The sequence below is a fragment of the Podarcis muralis genome, chromosome 17 (genome assembly GCF_964188315.1).
Source record: "Podarcis muralis chromosome 17, rPodMur119.hap1.1, whole genome shotgun sequence".
In the NCBI taxonomy this organism is placed as follows: Eukaryota; Metazoa; Chordata; class Lepidosauria; order Squamata; family Lacertidae; genus Podarcis; species Podarcis muralis.
In genome coordinates, this window is record NC_135671.1 from 13,626,328 (window position 1) to 13,649,505 (window position 23,178).

Here is a 23,178-nt window from a genome sequence, read left to right on the forward strand (position 1 = left end):
TGGCAAGAAGGAAAGTGACTTGCAAAAGCAATGGAGAATGTGAGATAATACTTGTTTCAGTGCAATGTCTATCCTCCCCCCAAACATATCAGACTGAATGGTCATTAAATAGCCAAGGCTGTCTCATTTCCCCTGCAAACAAATCAGGAAGAATGCTGAAAAAAAAAGGGTCATCTGGAAGTGCCCTAAGCTTATTTGCTCAACAATGAGGGCTAGAAACCTGCTGTTAAAAAGATATGAAGACTCAGAGATTCTTTGGCTGAATTCTGTGGTCATCATGCACTTCAGTGGAATGTTCCCTAATTATAACTTTTCTGTTAAAAAGTGTGATGGGATCACATTCTTGAATCCAATTGAGCAGATTAAATTTCTCATTTAGAACCAAACAAGAATGTTTGGCTTTTCAAAATGTCAGGGAATAATTCAAGGCAAAGAGCATTTTGCTAATCAAGATCAACATCGACTGATTTATTGCCAGTGTAAATCTGCCTATAAATGGAGTAGCAGGAAATTCTTTTCCATGTGTATACACTGTTAAAAGAATAAAAGTAGCTTCCGCCTCATGGTAAAACGCAATTAAAAATTACACTGTAGCTTACAAACTCAGCAAAGCACACAAAACCTTAGGACTTGCAATATAAATTCTGGGTGATAGTTCCTTTTGTCTGCATTTTTAATATTTATGTACAAATGCTGCATTGTCTGGCTGGGAAAAAATCGCTGAGAAAATGCTTTGGAGGGTGCTTGAATAAAATATGCTTGGTAAGAGCATGGCTATTATGTGTTTGAAGCTGGGATAGCTCAGCTGGTAAAGCATGAGACTGCTGATCCTAGGGTCGTGGGTTTGAGCCCCATGTTGGGCAAATGATTCCTGCATTGCAGGGGGTTAGACGAGATGACCCTCGTGGTCTCTTCCAACTCTACAAGTATATGATCCTTCTACCAATCAAGGTGTTATGTACTAAGCTTGGATCCTAGAACAATAGGCAGGTAGGATCCTAGAATGCAACAACGGATTGGCTTGCAGAAGAAGACCAATCAGGCTCCAGCAGGAAGTTAATCAGCCTATTAGGCTGGTAGGATCCTAGAATGCAACAACTGATTGGCCTGCAGGAGAAGACCAATCAGGCTCCAGGAGGGAAGCAGAATCAGCCAATCAGATGGGACTCATTGTGTAAATAATGTATATAAAAGCCTGAGGTTGGGGAGGGGAAAGCCAATCACTGTTTTACAAGCTGCCATCAAGAGCATGAAATCACTGCAGGACTCTGAGTATATTTCACAAGGCAATGGGACTATTAGCTCTGAGCCCAAATGGAGTCAGAATTAGTTCAGGAGACTATTGGGCGACCTCTAAAAATCTAAATTTTCTATTGTCATTTTTGCTTGGGGCAAAACAAAACCCAAAACTGGCCAGCTGCAAAAATGGCTTTCTGACTGTAATCATCAGTCGTGAATCTGCCTAAAAGTACAAATAAATAATATAATATAATATAATATAATTGCAAGTCATGTTCGTGCCTTGAGAAGGAAGCTGATTGCTATGATGGAAGGATTTTCCAATCAGTGAAGTAAACTTTGCGCCCTTGATTTCTTGCCATGTGGAGCTGTTTTTTCCTCCTCAGACTGTAATTATTAAGACAGCAATCTGATACTCTAAAATAAATATTGTAGCCTTAATCTGCATTTGCCTTGAGCTTTCCAGGGAACCACCACCAGTCAGTGTAACAGACAGTACTGAGGTAGATGGACCAACAATCTGCTGCAGTCTAAGGAAGAAGAAGAAGAATTTGGACTTGATATCCTGCCTTTCACTCCCCTTAAGGAGTCTCAAAGTGACTAACAATCTCCTTTCCCTTCCTCCCCCACAACAAACACTCTGTGAGGTGATAGATTCAGGTAGGTAGCCGTGATTCAGGTAGGTATCTGAAGAAGTGTGCATGCACACGAAAGCTTATACCAAGAACTAACTTAGTTGGTCTCCAAGGTGCTACTGTGTGTGTGTGTGTGTGTGTGTGTGTGTGTGTGTGTATAGGTAAAGGTACCTCTGACCATCAGGTCCAGTCACGGACGACTCTGGGGTTGTGGCACTCATGTCGCTCTATAGGCTGAGGGAGCCGGCGTTTGTCTGCAGACAGCTTCTGGGTCATGTGGCCAGCATGACTATACGGCTTCTGGCAAACCAGAGCAGCACATGGGAACACTGTTTACCTTCCCGCCGGAGCTGTACCTATTTATCTACTTGCACTTTGACATGCTTTCGAACTGCTAGGTTGGCAGGAGCTGGGACCAAGCCACGGGAGCTCACCCTGTCGCGGGGATATATATATTGACTGCATCAGACAGGTATATCAAGAAGTGTGCATGCACACGAAAGCTTATACCAAGAACAAACTTAGGAGGAGCGGGGACGCAAACCCGGTTCACCAGATTACAAGTCCACCGCTCTTAACCACTACACCACGCTGGCTCTCTTCCTATGCTTCCTAATAATACCCTTTCAGTGGATGTGGCAGAAGGGGACATTTGTGCTTGCGTGTGTGTGCCCTTCCTTCCTTAAGGTTGCATGTTCTAGGCACATTTACCTGGGAATAAGCTCCATTGAATCAATGCTGTACAAATGTGGTGAACTGAACTCGAGACTTGGAAAAAAAATGAGAAACCGACATGGACAGATTTATCCATCCCTGTCAGGTGCTAAAATGTTGATGGATAGTTCCAGTCCCCCTGCTTTCCCTCAGGGTTCTTTACCTTTAAACCAGACTTAATTGGGCCACGCTTTAAATAGTGGACTGTTTCCTGTAAAGTAGTACGTAGAATCAAAGGTAAAGGTAAAGGTACCTCTGCCCGTACGGGCCAGTCTTGACAGACTCTAGGGTTGTGCGCCCATCTCACTTAAGAGGCCGAGGGCCAGCACTGTCCGGAGACACTTCCGGGTCACGTGGCCAGCGTGACAAGCTGCATCTGGCGAGCCAGTGCAGCACACGGAACGCCGTTTACCTTCCCGCTAGTAAGCGGTCCCTATTTATCTACTTGCACCCGGGGGTGCTTTCGAACTGCTAGGTTGGCAGGCGCTGGGACCGAACGTCGGGAGCGCACCCCGCCACGGGGATTCGAACCGCCGACCTTTCGATCGGCAAGTCCTAGGCGCTGAGGCTTTAACCCACAGCGCCACCCGCGTCCCCCTTTAAACCAGGCTTAATTGGGCCACACTTTAAATAGTGGACTGTTTTCTGTAAAGTAGTACGTAGAATCATAGAACGTTAGAATTGTAGAGTTGGAAGGGACACACCACAAGTCCTCATTAAGTCCAACCCGCAGCAATGCAGTAATCTTTTTGCCCAACACAGCGCTCGAACCCATGACCTTGGGATTAAGAGTCTCATGCTCTGTCGACTGAGCTATACATGTGGCCACTCTTTTTCTCTACCTGCCCTGAGGTGCCTTCACCTCCCAGTTTTTGGGGGCAGGAAGGAGGAGGTGCTGAGCTCAAGGTCTTGTCTTGGTTTGAGAAGCATTTCAGCAGCCGTCAAGCTTTTGCTCCTTGGCGGTGGCAGTTTCCGCTTCCTTCTTTTTATTCCCTTTAACTGACTCCATCTCTGCTGGACTTAATACAGCCACTGAGTGCAGGGTACGCTGCTTTTAATGCCCGTTTAATTGCTATTTGTTCCACATTGCAGGTTTAAGGACTTTCCTGAAAGCTGCAATTGTGCATCAGTGCACCAAAGGAAAAGCAAGGTTCAGAAGTTATTTTTATGACCATGTTTGTGATGGAGCGCACAAAGGGAATTAAAATTACAGAGGAAATTACTCACTTGCTGCCCCCCCACTGGCTGTTAAAAAGTAATGGGTCTCAATTGCAGGGCATGCCATGGCAATGCAGCCAGGAAATGGCAAGGCACCCCCAGCCCCACAGTCCACTTCTCCCACAGTGTGCATCAATCATGTTTAGCCAGTGCATGCAGTATTACATTTCAAGCCAGAGCAATGGCCACAAAACAGGCTTTAAAGTCGAGAGAACAACAGGAAAACACTTGGCTGCAGCGGTCTGAATTTTCCGTAATTACTGAATGAATTAATACGACTGATTCCAGAGAAATGGGCTAGTGTGGAAGAAGCAGGCCCCCCCCCATGAGATTTACAGCTGCACAGCACCTTGACTTTGGGGTTCTTACATCCAAATCTTATAGTGTAGATTTTGCACCGCTCTGTGTCTAAGAGGTGGAGGAGACCAGGGTTGTCATTGGGGGGGAATGCACAGAGAAGGCCAAGTCGGTTTCTCCTCTTTGTTTACATAGTTTGCACTTGAAAAACCATCTCTGAGCAACCAGTGACTGATAAGTGGGAGAAAAGTTATCTGCTTGCTCAGCAACATATATTTCTCTCTACTTGCTAAGACCTACAAATTATAACAAGTTGCTCTGAAATATACTCAGAGTCGAGTGTGAATTTCATGCTCTTTATTCAGCTCGTAGTAGCAATGAATGAATCTTTCCCCAAAACATCTAGCTATATATACATTATTTACACAATGGGCCCCACATGAATGGCTAATTCCGGGCTGCTCCTGTAGGCCAATCAGGTTGTGGATTCACCTCATCCAGAAGCCTGATTGGCTGCTCCTGCAGGCCAATCAGGTCGCTGATTCACTTCCACCTGGAGCTGGATTGGGTGGCTCCTGCGGACCAATAAGATTGCTGCATTCTGGATCCTATTGTTCTAGGATTCAGCTCAGTACATAACATGCTCCGTTACTATTAGAAAAAATAAAATAAAGAGCTCTCGTACCAGAAGCTTCCCATCTCGTGCACTTGTATCTTGCTAGGTTAAAGTTGATTTGGTTTTATGAGTGTGAAGAATATGGCTACTCTGAAGCTGAATCAAGACATTGCTTGAGTGACATAAACCACAGGCAGGTGATACATTGGGGTGAATGTTCTGAGATGAATGCAATTCATTAAAGTGCAGTATGCAATGTTCACACTTTTGTTTCTGGTTTATAATGATTGTGGTGGTTTTATGCTATTTTTTAAAAATCGAAGAACCTGAAAATTCAAGCATGGTTGGAAGAAACAGGTGAACTAGACCCATTTCAATCTGGATTCAGGCCAGAAACCATCTTGATTGTTCTGACTGATTACTTTTATTAGGAATGAGACATGGAGGAGTGCAAGCCTATTGATTCTCCTTGATATTTTGACATTTTTATACTATTGCCCATGATATCCTCTGCAGATTGGGAGCAGGAGTGACAGTGGTGATTCCACTTTTATGGAGTGGACAACATTGGCAACCCCTAAATGATATTATTTAGAAGCGTTGAAGCCACTGCAGCCTGGCTATTTTCTGTGCCACACACAGTAATACCAAAAGTCTGAGATCAGTGAACTGGATCTGTCGTGTGGGAACACATCATGTGAATTTGGACATCTAAGATTTAACAAGGGATGTAGAAAAGAGTCATGCTCCAGCATTTCCTATGGCCGCAAAACATTGTGATGGCCCAAAGAGTGTACCATCACTGTGATTTGGAAACAATTATTTGCCATAGCCAACTCCACGCCAGTTTATTTTGCACATTTTTTTTGCTTTTGGTATCTGCAAGGACTAAAGGACAGATTGAGTCAAGCTCAGTTGTGGATGATTTTTTTAACTATAAAGTTTTCATATTCCAAATATTCAGTTAGTTGTTTTTTCTTTTTCTTTTAAACCATACTCAGCTTCAGAGCTTCTCTGTCCCTATTTCTGCTTAGGGCTCCAAGGCTTTTCTTTCGTGTTTTATCAAATTACATACTGAAGCAAGGCCTCCATTTCAGAGACAGATGGATTTAATGTGTATGAAAATAGATGCCTTTTAAAGGAACTAAATTAGTAGTTCCACTTTTCTTCCCCCCTTTTTATTGAAGACAGAGCAGACGATCTCTAAAAGCACAACTTAACAGACATACGTAAAAAAAGCAAAGGCATAATCCAGCCAAAATTAAGCATGCTTAAGTTCCACTGATTTCAACAAGAGAGATTTGAACATGCAATTAAGTAGCCCATTGAAATCAATGGGAATTAAGAAGGCCTTCATTTTGGTTGTCATAACCCAGCTTATTTTCTTACTATCCAGCATATGTAAGAGAACTTCTAACCAGTGCCAGCCATGCCAGTTTCTAAAAGCAGTGCAAAAACCTGTTTCCGGTGACACAACAATGATTTGAAAAGTATTTTGAGACTTGATATTTGTATTTACTTCTTGCACATCTGCAGCTAATGGAGTGAAGAACGAGGTTCTTTGCAGGAGATTTCGGAGAACATTTAATGCCTCTCAGTTATGGAGAGCAGTGTGGTTTTCCTCCATGCTCTGTCCAGAAATATCTGCTACTAGCGTACATGGGCACCAGGAGTCACCTTGCATTTGTGTCTGTGCATTATTTTTAAAAAACCTGATCTGTTTCTAAAGTAGCACTGTTCACTCTTACTTTGATATGTAATTGACTCCTGTTTTAAAACAAAGCTCTCTGTTCCCTCTATTCACTATAATAGAAGACCAAAAATCAGGTATAACTTTCCCCCTTTGGGCCAAAGTGGATGAAATTTACAGGCACAAGAGCACTTTCAGAGTAGATTAAGCCTGCCAAATTGCAAACAAACTAGTCCAAGGGCTTTTTGTGTGTGGGACAAATATAAGGGATTCACTTTCTTTCCCAATCCTTTATTGGGGAGCAGGAGAACTGGAATTTGTTACGTTCTTACCTTAAAATAATTAGGTAAGAGGTGTGTACAATTTTAGCACTTTGCAGCTTCATGCTGGCTTTTCTTTCTCGTTGTTGTTCCTGTGAGGCTTACAGGTCTGCAAGACCCTATAATGTGCGCTTTTCTAGTATACTGACTTTGTTTCGTTTTTGTAAAAGCAGAGTAGTGTAGGACTTTTCAAAAACCTTAAATGAAGCATTTAAGTGTTCTTGTTTTTTAAATTATCTGCTGCAATCCTTAAAAAAACAATCCAAAGTTCTTCAGTGCTCTGCAGGTAAGATTTGGGACAGCCTTGCAGACATAGGGAAATATAGAGGTATTATATAGGAAAACAGAGAGCGCAGAAATAGAAAAACAGTGTTTTGTGAGGGTTTTTTTGGAGGGGTACTGACATCACACCTTGATTTAGGGGAGAGGGGAGAACCCCAAACTGCCACAAATTGCCTTGTTATTCAGCCCCCACATAAAGCCAATGTCCACACCTAATATCTGCAAATTCACCCAGATAGAAATGACAAGCTTTTTCTACAGACAGGTCCTAAATTTCTTGCAAAATTAAATTCAGTGTTTGGAATGCTTAGGATGAATCAAAGAGCTAAACTACATATTAAGTAGAAAATCCATGAATTGGATATACTGAAACCTCCCTCCCAGCCAATGAAACGCAGATGTGGAGGGCTGCCAACGTCTTTGGAGTAGTGGGCAGAAGGGGTGCTTAACCCCTTTCCCTCAGTTACATTTCCTTCCAGCGGTTTTCCTCTATGGGAAAACTGTGCTCCAAAGAAATTGGCAGCCTCTTGCCATGGCTTTATTTCCATGAAAAAAGAAGATTCAGTCGTGGATCTGCCATACGACTGCTGTCTTGCTATGTGATGGGGAAGAGATGGAGATGTCAAAGAGAAAAACAACTACCAGACTTTTAGAAGACATCTGAAGGCAGCCCTGTTTAGGGAAGCTGAGATATACTCAGAGTCGAGTGTGGATTTCATGCTCTTTATTCAGCTCATAGTAGTGAGGAATGAAAGTTCCCCCAAGATATCTGCTTTATATACATTATGGGATTGGGGGGGGGCAACTCCCATCTCTTGTGGGGGCGCAATTAGTGCCAGCACCATCCGTTAAGAGTTTGGGTGTAATCTTCGACACCTCCCTTTCCATGGAGGCGCAGATTGCAGCTATAACAAAGGCGGCATTTTTCCATCTCCGCCAAGCTAAGCAGTTGGCTCCTTACCTCTCTCGCCCTGACCTAGCCACTGTGATCCACGCGACGGTCACCTCCAGACTGGATTATTGTAACTCGCTCTATGTGGGGCTGCCCTTGAGACTGACCCAGAAACTCCAGCGGGTGCAGAATGCTGCAGCGAGACTCCTTACGAGGTCTTCGCTGCGAGATCACATTCACCCGGTGCTATACCAGCTGCACTGGCTCCCGGTGGAGTACAGGATCAGGTTTAAGGTGCTGGTTTTAACCTTTAAAGCCCTATATGGCCTAGGACCCTCGTACCTACGGGACCGCCTCTCCTGGTATGCCCCACAGAGAAACCTACGGTCTTCAAATAAAAACATCTTGAAGGTCCCAGGCCACAGAGAAGTTAGGCTGGCCTCAACTAGAGCCAGGGCTTTTTCGGCTGTGGCTCCGATCTGGTGGAACACTCTGTCACAAGAGACCAGGGCCCTGCGGGACTTGACATCCTTCCGCAGGGCCTGCAAGACAGAGCTGTTCCACCAGACCTTTGGCCAGGGCACAGCCTGACTCCCTCCCTCGGCAATCTTCGCAGAGCTCTGGCCCAATGGTTGCTAGTGGCTTGAATTAATTAATTTTTATAATGAATGATTTTAGAATGTTGTTTATGTTGTACTTTTGTACTGTTTTATTGTTGTTAGCCGCCCTGAGCCCGGCTTCGGCTGGGGAGGGCGGGATATAAATAAAATTTATTATTATTATTATTATTATTATTATTATTATTATTATTATTATTTACACAATGGACCACACGTGATTGGCTAATTCTGGGATTCTCCTGTAGGCCAATCAGGTTGCGGATTCACTTCCACCTGGAGCTGGATTGGGTGGCTCCTGCGGACCAATCATACTGCTGCATTCTGGACCCTATTGTTCTAGGACCAATCAGACTGCTGCCTTTTGGATCCTATTGAACTCCATACATAACAGAAGCTTTTAATATTTAATAGAGTATTGTATTTTAATATTCTGTTGGAAGCCACCCAGAGTGGCTGGGGAAACCCAGCCAGATGGGCCGGGTATAAATAATAAATTGTTGTTGTTGTTATTGGCATGCAGAAAGCAGTTTCACTTTTTCACAAATTGTAAGCAACTTGAGGGCATCTGGAGCCAACCTTGAAGAATAACAGAAACAATGACTCAGTGCAACGAAATGCTACCATTCCACCCTTCTGTCTTTCAGCCTATTTGTGACCCTAAGGTTAGACTTAGCTGCAACCATAATGCTAAAATGCATGACCGTGCAAAAAAATATATGAAAAAATATATATGAAAAAACAACCCCCCCCCCTGAAATTATTGGGATTCTTAGAATCATCTATGGACATTCCACAACCACGTGCCATATAATCTGGGCTACTAGAACAAAATTCAGTAGGAACAGAAGTTTTGGAAATCTGTTTAAGTCGCCCTATACATGATTAGGACGCGGGTGGCGCTGTGGGTAAAAGCCTCAGCGCCTAGGGCTTGCCAATCGAAAGGTCGGCGGTTCGAATCCCCGCGGCGAGGTGCGCTCCCGTTGCTTGGTCCCAGCGCCTGCCAACCTAGCAGTTCGAAAGCACCCCCGGGTGCAAGTAGATAAATAGGGACCGCTTACTAGCGGGAAGGTAAATGCCGTTTCCGTGTGCTGCGCTGGATCGCCAGATGCAGCTTTGTCATGCTGGCCACGTGACCCGGAAGTGTCTCTGGACAGCGCTGGCCCTCGGCCTCTTGAGTGAGATGGGCGCACAACCCTAGAGTCTGTCAAGACTGGCCCGTACGGACAGGGGTACCTTTACCTTTACCTTATACATGATTACAAAAAAAATAAACAAGCAACAGAATATTTGATACTTAAATGTTTTTGATTTCCCCCAACTGAAAAACATTCCAGCATCGGCAACCAGAAGTATAACTAGGATCAGAATATATTTCTCACTGTACTTTAAATTATTCTGAATGAAAGAAGTAAATAAAATGATTTCCAGCTGGGCATAATTGCACTGAAAACCCCATAATATTTTTTTTTTTTGGGGGGGGTCAGAATAGGGTTTAAAATTTCTTTCTAAAAACCCAAATATTTTATTTTCCAACCCATACGTTTTGTACTGTGATGTTTCCCGTAGTGCTGAGCATGAGGCTTGAGTGGTAGTTACTGTACAAATACGCAAACAGAAGTTCAAATACCAAAGGCAAGAGATGTACATAAGAGATAACAAGGTAAATATTGGCAAATGTGACCTTTACAGCTATAGCAGAACAGGATATCAGTAGGAAATAACAGAGGATCACCATGTACTAATTTGGACTTGCTGTTGAACAAGACTTGTTGTTTTAATCCTATATGGTAGTAGCTGCCTCTTCACACTTGACATATTTTACAAATAGAAGAAGAAGAACAGTTTGGATTTGATATCCCGCCTTTCACTCCCCTTCAGGAGTCTCAAAGTGGCTAACATTCTCCTTTCCCTTCCTCCCCCACAACAAACACTCTGTGAGGTGAGTGAGGCTGAGAGACTTCAAAGAAGTGTGACTAGCCCAAGGTCACCCAGCAGCTGCATGTAGAGGAGCAGAGACGCGAACCCGGTTCCCCAGATTACGAGACTACCGCTCTTAACCACTACACCACACTGGCAAGCCATCTGCACCAAACAACCAGCACATTCACTTAGATTATCCATGTTCTGTGACAAGAAAAGTTGTATTCGGCAAGCTGTGTACAGGGGATGTGCATCATTCCAGTATGTTTCCTGACTCCTAAAGTGACTTGGGGGTGGCCTGCATGTTTCTGAGTTGCATTGTGCTGTTAACAAGGCGTTCTAAGAATTCAAGGTCTCAAATATATAAATTAAATGTTCATAAATTTACAAGGCAAACACATACATAAGTATGTAAACTACGTGTTTTGAAATAGTACAGGAGAACAACCCTGAAACCATTTTGACTCTCCCAAATTGACCTCAAATGTTTCTCTGCAAGGAGGAAGGAAATGGGAAAGGCTCTCCATTATCTTCTGCTTACCTGTCTTCAGGGCATCTTTGTGACCTGGATTCAGGTATTTGCCATCACAAAAGAATGGCCAGGCTGCCCAAGTAAGCAATCACTGGCCATTGTCAGGTATCCCGGCAGACAGGATTTCTGCTGTAGACCGCCTCCTTCTGTGATGTATGTATGGTGTTTTTTGGGGTGGTCTTGAGCTACAGGGTAGGCAATTTCAAAAGTCTATATAAGGACTTGCTCACCATTGTTCTGGGTGCCTCCTCTCTCCTGCATGTAGTGAGTGAGGACCCTGTTGCAACATTTCAATAAAGATCAGGCTTACTAGCTGCCTTGCTTCTCAATATTCTCTGGTTGGCCTCTGTTATTTTCTCCTGCCAATAGGGAACCCACTTAAGGACTCTATAGGGGCTCTTGGATACCCCACAAGGGAAAAGGAGCAGCTTTTGTTGACATCAAAGATGTCTTGAGTCACTCTGTGCGTTGGCAGCCCAAGAAATGCAAACCTTTCCCTCCTGCTCTCTGCTGAGACGCAAAACCAGGCTGACTGGGAAAGCAACCAGAACACAAGAGAGAAAGGGTAATAGGTAGGATCTTTAATTTTAATGGACAGGTCTACCTTTCCACCACAGTAAATAGTTTCCGCAGCAACAGTGATTTGGGGAATGAATTAAAAACTGCTAATTTTCCGCGTGGATCCATGCTTCCTTTTTACAAATCAACGAGGAGATCTGTATTGTACCCCCAAAAAATATTTGAAGGGAGCAGAAATGCACCCCTCCACCACCAATGAGTAACAGAGCCAGTGTGGTGTAGTGGTTAGAGCAGGGTTTCCCAAGCTTGGGTCTCCAGCTGTTTTGGGGCTATAGTTCCCAATATCTCTGGCCACTGGTCCAGCTAGCTAGGGATGGTGGGAGTTGCAGTCCAAAATGACCGCTCCCACATCAAATGGGGGGCGCCTTTTGTGTGGTCGCGTGCAGCCCCCTGGATCCCAGTGCGACTCCTGGTAGTTCGGGCTGGCTTCATCCTCCCCAGGCTGGATACCTGGAGGTCTCCGCCTACCTCAGCCAATTGCCCAATCCTGCCTATGGAGGCGTTGCCAGGGGATTGGCCAGGTAAGGGGAGTGGGACACCTTGGGTTAGAGCATTGGACTGGGAGACCAGTGTTTGTCTTCCTAACACCTGCAGCCCTGCTTAGCTTGAAATAGCGAATCTAAATCCAACCCTGGACAACAGTTGAATAAATAAATAATCTGAAGGTATTGTGAGTGGAAAAACAGAATGTAGGTGCCAACTTGAATGAAATATTGGGCGGGGGAGGAATCCCCTGCCGTGCAAAATTGATCACATAATGCAGTGCACACAGCATTTGAATGGCAATGCCCATCAACTCTGCCCCACCCCACCCCTCAAATATTTAATGGGGGGAGGGGAAAGATCCTGCAGCCCCTAGGAGTTGGCTCCTATGTAAAATAGAGAATCTAAGATATAATCTGACTTTTGTTACATCATACAGTTTAATTTCATTGCTATGCTAAGCAAGACAATGAAACAATGAAACGTAAACCTTGATAACTCTCTCCATCCAGAAGCATCAGAAGAAAGGAATCCCCTCTCTTCTCTCTTTGGAAAATGGGAAAAGGCATTAGTGTGTTTATGGTATGTATATCCTACTCAGTTTGGTTAACAAAGCAGAAGGGATCACGCTGTACTTAAAACTGAAAATGATACTATAAGGAAGGCAAATCTTTCGCTGGGAGAAATCTCAAGTCCAGACATTTGATCCTCTTTGTTTGCAGACTCTACTAAAAATGTTCGGAAAGTTCCCATTCAGAGCTGGTCTCCATGGTGTGTCCAGTACAGAACCAAACAAAATCCAGAGTGAATAAGTCAATTTTGTTGTAACTGGACACTCAAATCAATGCATTTGTTAAAGTCATGGAACAATTCCTACAATGGGTTCTTTGGCATCCAGTAACAAAACCTATTTAATGTTTATATGTACTGTATATAAAACAAATTGAAGGAAATATTGATGGAAACAGTGAATTTTCAAGCTAGTTTAGCACTTCTTATGCCAAACTTTAGCCGGCTCTGAAGGAAACAGTTCTCTTCTTCCAAAGGCTTAATGACAATTCAAGGAATGCAATAGGGGCACAAATGTCTTTGTGTGGCATTAATATTCATAGCAAATACAAATGAGAAAGAAAGACATTAAAATGCTACTCTGACTTTCTTTATTAGAATCAGGCGCTGATTCAGATGTGGTTCAGGGATCCGAAAATCAACAGTGACTGTTCGAAACTAGTAGACTCCATGCCAAACCGTGTTCAAATGCTGCTTAAAAACAGCGGAGGTCATATCTGTTACCAGTGTACGTATATGTGAGTTTTGTACATGTATATGTGAGTTTTGTACAATAAACTACATTGTTTGTTTCAATTAATTTGCACAAGGGTGTAGGTTGTTAACTAATTGTTTGAAACAGACATATATATTACGAATCAGAGTGGGTAGAATGAAACTTACTTAGATTGGAATGGCGTTTGATATTTCCCCCCCATTGCTGAAGAACTAATCAATGATAAAGCTAGGTTCATTTTATTTTTATTCTAATCTTATAATTGTACAATTAAGTGTTACTGGTATTGTTGTATCATGGAAGAGCAGAGATTTGTACCCCCTTATTATTATTATTTTGGTGCAATGTTCCTTATAAACAGTCGTGGGTTTGGGTGATTTTTGTATGCATTTTTAAGTCTTTTTCTAAGATTTTTTTTTAAAAAAATGGAACAACAACAAGCAGAATGTATGTAGCAGACGGAAAGGGAGCAGCAACCTGCAATTCTCCTCACCATCTGGTGGCAATTTTGTTAATAAAAATCCCAATTTTTAATACTTCCATGGCATCAGCCGTGGATGTGATCCAGTGATGCTTTCTTAGCACGTCAAGATATTAAAATGTCATTACAGTGGGAAAAGGACAGAGAGTTCTGGCATTGTTTTTGCATGATATGGGCCGCAAGCCATGCCCATTTGTCATTACTTTGTGCTGGTGTCAGGCACCTACATGTCAGGAAGCATGTCTTTGGTTTGTTCCCCTCAGGCAAGCACCATTTTGTTTATTGTTCATCCTGCTCATTATTTAGAGTAATGGAGTTCTCGTACTTCACCTTGGCAGCAGTAGAACTCTGCCTCTTCAAGTGAATTTAGGATCCCAGCCAATAACTCAGAAAGACAACGTAAGCCCATGGAACAGCATCTCCTGAGCAGCTTTCAGTAATCCGGTGGATTTCAGCTAATTGCTGTTCAGTTCTGATATCACAGAACTGTACATTTCAAATTTACCTCAGAAGCCATGCATTCAGGAAGTGCTATTTTTCTAGAAAAAGAGGTGTGGGAACTCACCATGAATGCCTCCCTTGTTCTCTTATACAGTCATACCTCTTGTTACGTTTGCTTCAGGTTAAATCTTTTCAGGTTGCGTTCCACTGCAACCCGGAAGTAACAGAAGAGGTTACTTCTGGGTTTCGCTGCTTGCGCATGTGCAGACATTCAAAATGACATCCCTAGCATGCATAGAAGCGGTGAATCACTCAGGTGGGCACCATTGCCATTACAGTGGAACAGTTTCAGGTTAAGAACGGACCTCCAGAACGAATTAAGTTCTTAACCTGAGGTTCCACTGTAATGGCAATGGTGAGCGATGCCAGAACAGAGTTTTCCCCAGCTGAAAAAATGCCCTGCATTCAGGGCAGTGTGTGTTGTGGACCATAGCTCAGTGGCAGGCTTTGCATGCTTCCAGGTTCAATTCCTGGGATCTCCAGATGGGGCTGAGTATGGAATCATAGAACTGTAGAGTTGGAAGGGACCTGAGGAATCATCTAGTCCAGCCCTCTGCAAAGCAGGAACATACAGCGATCGAACCTGCAACCTTGGCGTTATCAGCATCTCACTCCAACCAACTGAGCTATCTGGGCATGAGGTCTGAAACCCTGGAGAATCTTTCTGACTTCTTGGCCAATGCACCTATAGCACAGGACATAGCAATGACCAGGAGCGTTTGAACATGGGCATCTTACATGCCACTGTTTTGAAAGGGGTGTGTGTGATCTCACTAAGTGCTTAAAAGGTCACTATAATTCCTTTGGGGAATTCCTTTGCGGAATTATAGGGACGGAACTACCCAAACTGTCTAGAAATTTATTCATGTATGCAATTACAGTGGCCAGAATGTTACTTGCCCAAAAATGGAAAGAAGAAGAAGTCCCAGCAAAAGAAGAATGGACACAAAAACTTATGAACTTATGGAATTTGCAGAAATGGTGAAACTTACGGGAAAAATAAGAAATCAAGAGAAGAAACTTTTTATAAAAGAATGGAAATGGTTTATTAAATATTTACAAAGAAACTGTAAACAGATAAGAGCATTGGCAGGGTTATTGTAATAACCTGCAGTTTTAAAAGAGTATATATTTAAAGTCGATGAATAAATGAGCAAATTAAGTTAATTTGGATATGGCAAAAATATTAAAAATAAATTTCAGCAACCGCAGGAAGCGGGGAAGGAAGTCAAGTTTTGAAATGTTAAAATGATTGTACAATTATTGCAATGTATACAATTGAAAATCATAAATAAAATAATTAAAAGATCACTAGAAATAAACGTACTGACAACTCAGTCTATGAAGATTGCCTCATACTAGATTTCAGTGCATAGCAAGCCGAACAATGTATGGAAAAGAATATTGGTGGCATTTTTACCAATCGACACGAGCCCTTTGTGCACTGATGAAACATTGCTAAAAAGGAGAATTTGATGCAACTGCAGCTATGATTGTTTTGACACCAAGACTATAATGGTGTCTTGCTATTGCTGAAGAGTGCATGAGTGCATCAGTAAATCACTGGACAGAAAGAATTCCTCATATGTTCACATTTAAAGGTAGGGTGGGTGGGGTTTTTTTTGCAATGATTTATTCATGGACGTGTACACATAGTTAACAGAGACAAAAATCAAAGATTCAAATGAAATGAAGGAATGGAAAGCTTCAGCAAACTGCACATGTTTCATGTTCAGAACTAATTGTAGGAATGATCCTAGTTGAACCAGAATTCAGGAAGAGTGGAATATGGGGCAATGCAAATCAGAGGAACCACAAAGGAATGCAAAAGGGGAAAGTCTCTCCTTTCTCTCCTTTCTAGGAACAGCTCCTCAGCTTTGGAACGTATGCTGCCTTGAGGTCACTTTCAATGCATTTCTTTCACTCTCTGGCACCAACCTTCCTGCAGCTTCCATATGAAGGATGTAGGAGGAGGCCGCTGGCAGGTTGGCCAACTGTTCCTTGGTGGTGTTTGCTCTTGTACCTCCATCCCTGAATTGGCCCGTTTGCTTCTCTCTCTCTTACCATGCATATTGCTTTTCTGGGATCCTGCTCAGTCTTGTGCTACCGTGTCTTTTCTTCTAGCAGATAAAGATAACCGGGTGACAGCAAAAACGACACAACTTTTAGAAGTGACAATGAGAATAAGATCTATTATTTGATTAGCTTTCTAATATTGCTCCACTGTTGTTGTTTTAATCAAAAGAAAGCCTATAGGCTCACATGTTTTATCTGTGGCTAAAGGACCATGTATCAGTTGTGTCATTTGTATTGGTTGTAAACCTTTTGAATGTATTTTGTAGCGGCTAAGGAAGCATTTAGTTTTATCCTCTGTGTATTTTATTTTATTGCTATGGCTAGTAGCTAGGCAAATAAAGTTTCTAGCTATCCTCCTCCCATGAATTGACATATTAATACAGTGGTACCTCGGGTTACATATGCTTCAGGTTACATACGCTTCAGGTTACAGACTCCGCTAACCCAGAAATAGTACCTCGGGTTAAGAACTTTGCTTCAGGATGAGAACAGAAATTGTGCTCCGGTGGCATGGTAGTAGCGGGAGGCCCCATTAGCTAAAGTGGTGCTTCAGGTTAAGAACAGTTTCAGGTTAAGAATGGACCTCTGGAACGAATTAAGTACTTAACCCGAGGTACCACTGTAGAGGATGAGGCCATCAATGGCTACTTCCTGTGATGGCTGTGCAGTCTCTCCAGTGTCAGAGGAAGTAGGGTGAGGACCACAAGTGAGGAGTGTGATGTTGTACTCAAGCTTTAATTGCAGACTTGGTTGGCCACTGTGAGACTTGTGTGGTGGTCTTTATGGGTCTTTGACTTGATCCACAAGGACTCTTCTTATGCCCTGGTATACTTAGACCTTTTCTCTTCCTACCCACATGAATCTGTCTTCTTATCCAGATGTTCTGATCCATGTAGGGCTTCTCGCTGGATAGAAACAATTGCTGAAGGAAGATATCCAAATCCAAACCTTTCTCTAAAACTAGGGAAACAGGAACCTATTCCGCCGAGTTTTGTAAACTGAACATGTATGTATTTTCCTGCTCTTAATTTGTCCTTGATATTGATCTCCATGCTGTTGCCATTTTTTAAAACCCAACACGGAGCTCTTAACATATTGCAAATGCCTTTTCTCTGATTCACAAAGGTTAGATTCCACCCAGGCATAGCTTCAAATCCCCCGGGTTGACCTAAGAATGTTCAAAGTTCTTTGCCCTTCGTCATTCTATAAGGCTGAATAGGAATAATAATAATAAGGTGGGAAGGAATTTACACAACACTTACTCCTAGAGGGTGGTTCTGAATGGTCATGCGTGCATTTCAGAAGCACATCGGAGCCAAAATATCTGCAGATCATTAAGTAATATGAGTGTTGCTTGGAAGAGAGGAGGTACAACAATATTATGGGTGTATCAATTTAGCCTCCATGGTTCTATTATTGCTTACAAAACTATTCAGGATGTAGTAGACCATATCACAGATTAAGTCATGGAGAGTTGAAGATTCCTGGTTTTATTTTTGTACTAGCAGTATTATTTGGCATTCTCATAGCAAGTCCTTTTGAACATTCCAGAATCCCTTGTTCAAGTTGCTGAGCAGCACACATGACTTGGTTAGTTTAGTACAGGAATTTACCCTCTTGTCCACAGGAACTTTAAAAAGTGTCCAGACCCATAATGGTGGTGGCTCTGATGAGGGTATTGAACATGGTGTCTTCTCAGTCAGCATCTGGAATACGCCATGCTGGCTACTCCTGTAAGGTACAGTTGGACAATATCAATAGTGCAATTCCAGTAAGAATATTAGAGTTTATTTCTACATTTTTGGAGGATACCAGACCCTCCAAGTGTCCCTATTTTCCAGGGACAGTCCCAGATTTACAGAAGTCATTCCAATTTCTGATTTGACCTTGGAATGCCCCGCTTTTCCTTAGGATGTTCCTATTTTCAGCGGAGAAATGTTGGAGGGTATGGGGTACACAGCCAATTTCTTTCCAACCCCAAAGCAGAGACTTTGCCCTGCCCTTGACCACAGCAAAGCCCAACACAGCCCAGAGACAGCAACAGCTCTCTGTTGAATGCACATATAGATGATGGCAAACCTGGATTCGATCTAGGCCAGAAGTTCGCAGGATTATAATGGCCCAAAGTCACAGAAAAAGTAAATAAACAAGTGCAACAATAGAAGCCATTGCTCGTGTACTTACAACCAGTGGCATAGCGTGGGGGGTGCAGGGGGGCCGGCCGCACCGGGCGCAACATCTGGGGTTAGGGCAAATCCACAGGTTAGGGGGCACAAATCCACGGGTTAGGGGGCGCAAATTACTTGCCTTGCCCCGGGTGCTGACAACCCACGCTACGCCACTGCTTACAACAACTTGCCAGAGACAGAGGTGATGGTCTAGTGTGCTCATTGTGTCCTGCCATTGTCTCTCTCCAATAAAAATATTTTTGTAGGGGTTTGTAGTGCTTCTCATTTTGCCATGGAAAAGTGAGGAGGGGGAAAGGCCTACTGTATAGTGTACATGACAAGTAACACACACTTTCCCTGCATCATGTACAATGCCTGGAGCACTTTCAGAATGACTGTTGCAGACGTCTCTTCACATAACAGGTTATTTCCTCATGCAGCCCTTTAGGAGAAGAGAGGGAGGAGGTCTGTAGTTGTTCCCAGCTTTCTGTGAGAAGAGAAATTGAGTAGACCAGAATCTATTGTGGCTACACTTGGGAAACTGGAGTGAGGAAGCTCCCCTCTTCTGCCACAGTAAGTCACCCTAACTGCCTCGCCTTTTTTCATTATGGAACTATCAATGCTTGATCAGAGCTGGTGTTGAGAGGCAAGTTGTCCCAGAGAAACCAATATTAGATCATGTGTGCATTGCTAACTTTTGCAATGTACCACATGTCTTGCAATTCTGGGCTTTCCCAAATCTTACAAATTATATGGAAACTCTCTAAGTATTACAAGTCCCCCCCCCCCCGCAAAAAATGTAATTATATCTCTGTTTGTTGTGGCAACAAGCTAGAAGTTGTGTTTCAGTGTACAGTAAAGGCAGAAGGCAAGAAGTATGTCCAGGTATGTCTTTATTTTAAAAACAATCTTAGAATATGTTGAATTTTTCAAATGTGCTGTTTTTAAATATACATAGTTGGCTCCCCTCACACCCACTTCTGTATGGTCCCCCTTTTTCAGCTAGAATAATATTTATTTCTTGATAGACTATTGGGCCATATCTATTTCCTAACTTCAGTCTGTAGGCAGGGAATTACATGTTTGAATATTTCTCAGTATTCTTCACAACAGTTACCATTTACATTTGATCCAATTACTTCTCGGATTCAGAGCTGGTTTTTTTTCTTTTCTTTAGAAAGTGCCAATATTGGGGCAGCTAGTTAAGGAATCCAAAGCAGCTAGACAGGAACAGATGGCACACCCATTGGTTTTAAGTGATTAGTTGTAGTTATATCTATTGGATAAATCTTTCTTTTCCCTTGGTGAGGAGCCCTCCCCTCTTTGGTAGATCCCCCCCCCCCCCAATTGGCAGTACATATTCTATCTCTAAAGCAGTTGTTTCCAAACTTTATTAGGAGACCCACCAATGGAATTTTGGCTTGGCAATGCTTTCACCAGATGGCTGTTCATCATCACTCAGAATTTATGCCCACTTTTTTTCGATATAGCTGCAGCAGGAAGGGTAAAGAGATTCATAAAACTGGATAAATTAACTTCCTTTTTGTCATGGGGCATTGAAATTTCTGATAAATGCATTTTCTGAGCTCCTTTATGTAACAAGATGGAAATATTAACAACAGACTTAACCAGAATTAGGTTAAGTGCCAGCATTTGCTAGCCAGCCCACATTCTGAACAGGCCAGGAATGATATGGAGAACATATGCCATATATAACTCTAGAGCAGGGTTTCCCATACTTGGATCTCCAGCTGTTTTGGAGCTACAATGCCCATCATCCCTAGCTATCAGGACCAGTGGTCAGGGATGATGGGAACTGTAGTCCAAAAACAGCTGGAGACCCAAGTTTGGGAAGCCCTGCTCTAGTGAGGTCTGTCAAGAAGCAAAGAATGACCCAAAGCGTGCCCTTTCCATTCTGCATTGTCCTCTCTCAACGCTGCAGCAGGGCACCCTGGCCATGGTAGGGCTGGCCATTTGCAGACCCACCCAAGCTGTGGTCACTACAGCTGCTACTTTTTTGGGGGGATTTTCAAAAATATTTATTGGTGCAAATGCATGCCACTCAGAATCTGAGCTTCTGGAAAAACCACTTGTTCTTGCCTGTCTTGTATCTCTCCTCAAATTTCACTTTGGCCTCCCGCCGGGCTTTACGTTTCAGCGCAGGGTCCCTAAAGACATCCTTGTTGACAACGGTCTTGTCAAGGGGAATATCAACGGAGTACCTGGTAGGCATCAAGTGGTTGTAATTGTAGACCTTCACAAAGGACTTGATCTTGGAACGCTTGGCAATCTTCTTCTTGCCCATGCTTGCTGTCACTTTGTGTGGGTAGTGATCAATACCAGCCACCAAAGCGTGGCTGTAGGGGCGGTCAGAGGTGCCATCATTAATATTCTTAACAATAACAGCTTTGTGTCAGGAGTAACGCCCAGCGAGGACAAGGACGACTTTCCCTGTCTTCATAAACTTGCCCATCTTGGAGCTGTGGCAGTGATGGCACCCACACCGCCACAGCTGCTACTTTTGAGAGCCCCACAGGTGGCAAGAGGAGAAAGCAGTGGCAGCCAGGGTGGCCCTGGTTTGGCTCACATCATAGGGCAGAAAGCACAGCTCCACTCTGTTCCTCATGCCAAGAAGCTGGAGAAACTGTACCTAGCCCAACACTGTGATCCGTTTGACGCTCAGCCTCCTCCAACCCCTCAGTATTGGGGTGTATGTGTGCTGAGCTCACAGCAAGACAACATCAAGGGGGCTGAAGACACCTCAGCCCTAAGGAGTCGGCACCTATCTCCCCTGCCACTGCTAACTGGCAATGCTTACCTCTCCAAATTCTACTTACGTATGGACGACAGTAATGGGGTTGCATCAAGGGAAAAGTGTATTCAACATTTCCTGCGGTCAGTGCTTTATTCTGTGTTGTAGGAGGCTGGAGATAAACCTCCATTAAAACCAGGGGAACGTCAAAGGCAGAGTGGCGGAGTGCGAACCCTCAGAAGTATATAGTCACTAACTAGATGACTAAGTAGCTTTTCAAAGATTTCCTCTCCTGCTTTTTGGAAAACCATAAAAAATGTCATTGTGGTTAGGCTGCCTCAGAACCCAATCAAAAAATAAAAGCAATTACTTTCTCATTCAGCCTCTGTGTTGCTCTAGCAGCTGCAGACAAATATATAGCACAGACAGGAGGGTTTGTTTCGTGGCCGGGGGTGGGGGGTTGACCAGTCGCTGTCCAGACGTTCTATATTTGGTTGAGATTTGCTTTCCATCTTGGCTTTCTGACTGTATTGAACAAGCTTCCTGAATGTTCCTGGGGGGGAAGATGGATTATGCTTCCACTAACAGCCGTAAATGTGGGAAAATATAATAAGTTTTTGTGTGTGTTTAAAAGTAAGGATAATCTTAAAAGACAAGCAATAATGGAGAACGAACCACAAAAGAAACCAGGCCTGTCCAAAACCACAAGGGGCGAGCATGTCAAATTAATATTTGGATAGACTTGGGTAGCTAATTTGTAAATGCTACCCTTAGGGTTTGGAAGGTTCACAGCAGTTGTATGCTCACTTCAGCCACCAAACAGGCAAGTTTCTTTCCTATAATACGAATGAAACAATGGCCCGTTTTAAAATGGAAAACGGGAACAAGGAATAAAGAACCATCAAGATACGTGCCCAAATTTCCTCAGGGATGTCTGGACCCAGACTGGAGGTTTGGCCTTGATAACTGAACTGAATGCCAACAACAAAGAACTCTTTCAGTTTGCAGCCAAACTCTTGTGGTGGCCACATTTATCTTCGTGTGCGGTGGTTATACTACACTTCCCATCATGCCACATGAATGCCTAATCATGGTCTGATTGTAGGAGCCCTTCAATTAGATGCTCGAATATCCAATAAATTAAACAGAACTTGTGGAACATTATTTTTTTTAGGACCTAAGAGCAGTCACGAGCATTAAGGCTTGTGAGCACCAGCTGTTTTTCATGAGATGTGCCTCTCAGCATACTTCAAATATCTAGCAAACATCGTGCCCTTAGAGTCCATTCTAAATCTACACTCCACATGGTATTCACTGTGTTATGATCCCTGGTTAAACTCCACACAGAGGGTAATATTCTGCCTATGGTAAATGTATTTTATCTTACACTTCATAGAAAAGGCACCGTTCCATAGGTTTTCACTTTTGTGTATTTCGTTACTTTTACCAATTTATTTTTAGAAAGAACTTTAGCTATTAATGTTTAATGCCAGTGAAAGGAAAACAAAGAACTGGGAGACTGCATAAAAGTGATACCATGTAATCCCCACTGCAGGGCTCTTTAGAAATGTGGAAACACAGTATACACAACCTGCCATTTTTCACACAGAGAATTTTCACCTAGTAGTTGAAGATATTTACATGGATACCCATCAAAACAGGTACAATCCCAATTTCATACAGAAGAGAATGGGGGGGGGGATTTATTATGCAAATTATTAACAACCAGTGACCATGTTATATCTGTCTCGCCAGAGTGGTGCATGCTCTAGTTATCTCCCGCTTGGACTACTGCAATGCGCTCTACGTGGGGCTACCTTTGAAGGTGACTTGGAAACTACAACTAATCCAGAATGCGGCAGCTAGACTGGTGACTGG

The 23,178-nt window shown here is 43.1% G+C and overlaps 1 pseudogene; it reads right to left on the reverse strand.

Annotated features, from left to right (window-relative positions):
* Positions 1-20,574: 20,574 nt before the first annotated feature.
* Positions 20,575-21,031, reverse strand: LOC114587747 (large ribosomal subunit protein eL27 pseudogene; annotated as a pseudogene).
* Between the last annotated feature and the right edge of the window lie 2,147 nt (positions 21,032-23,178).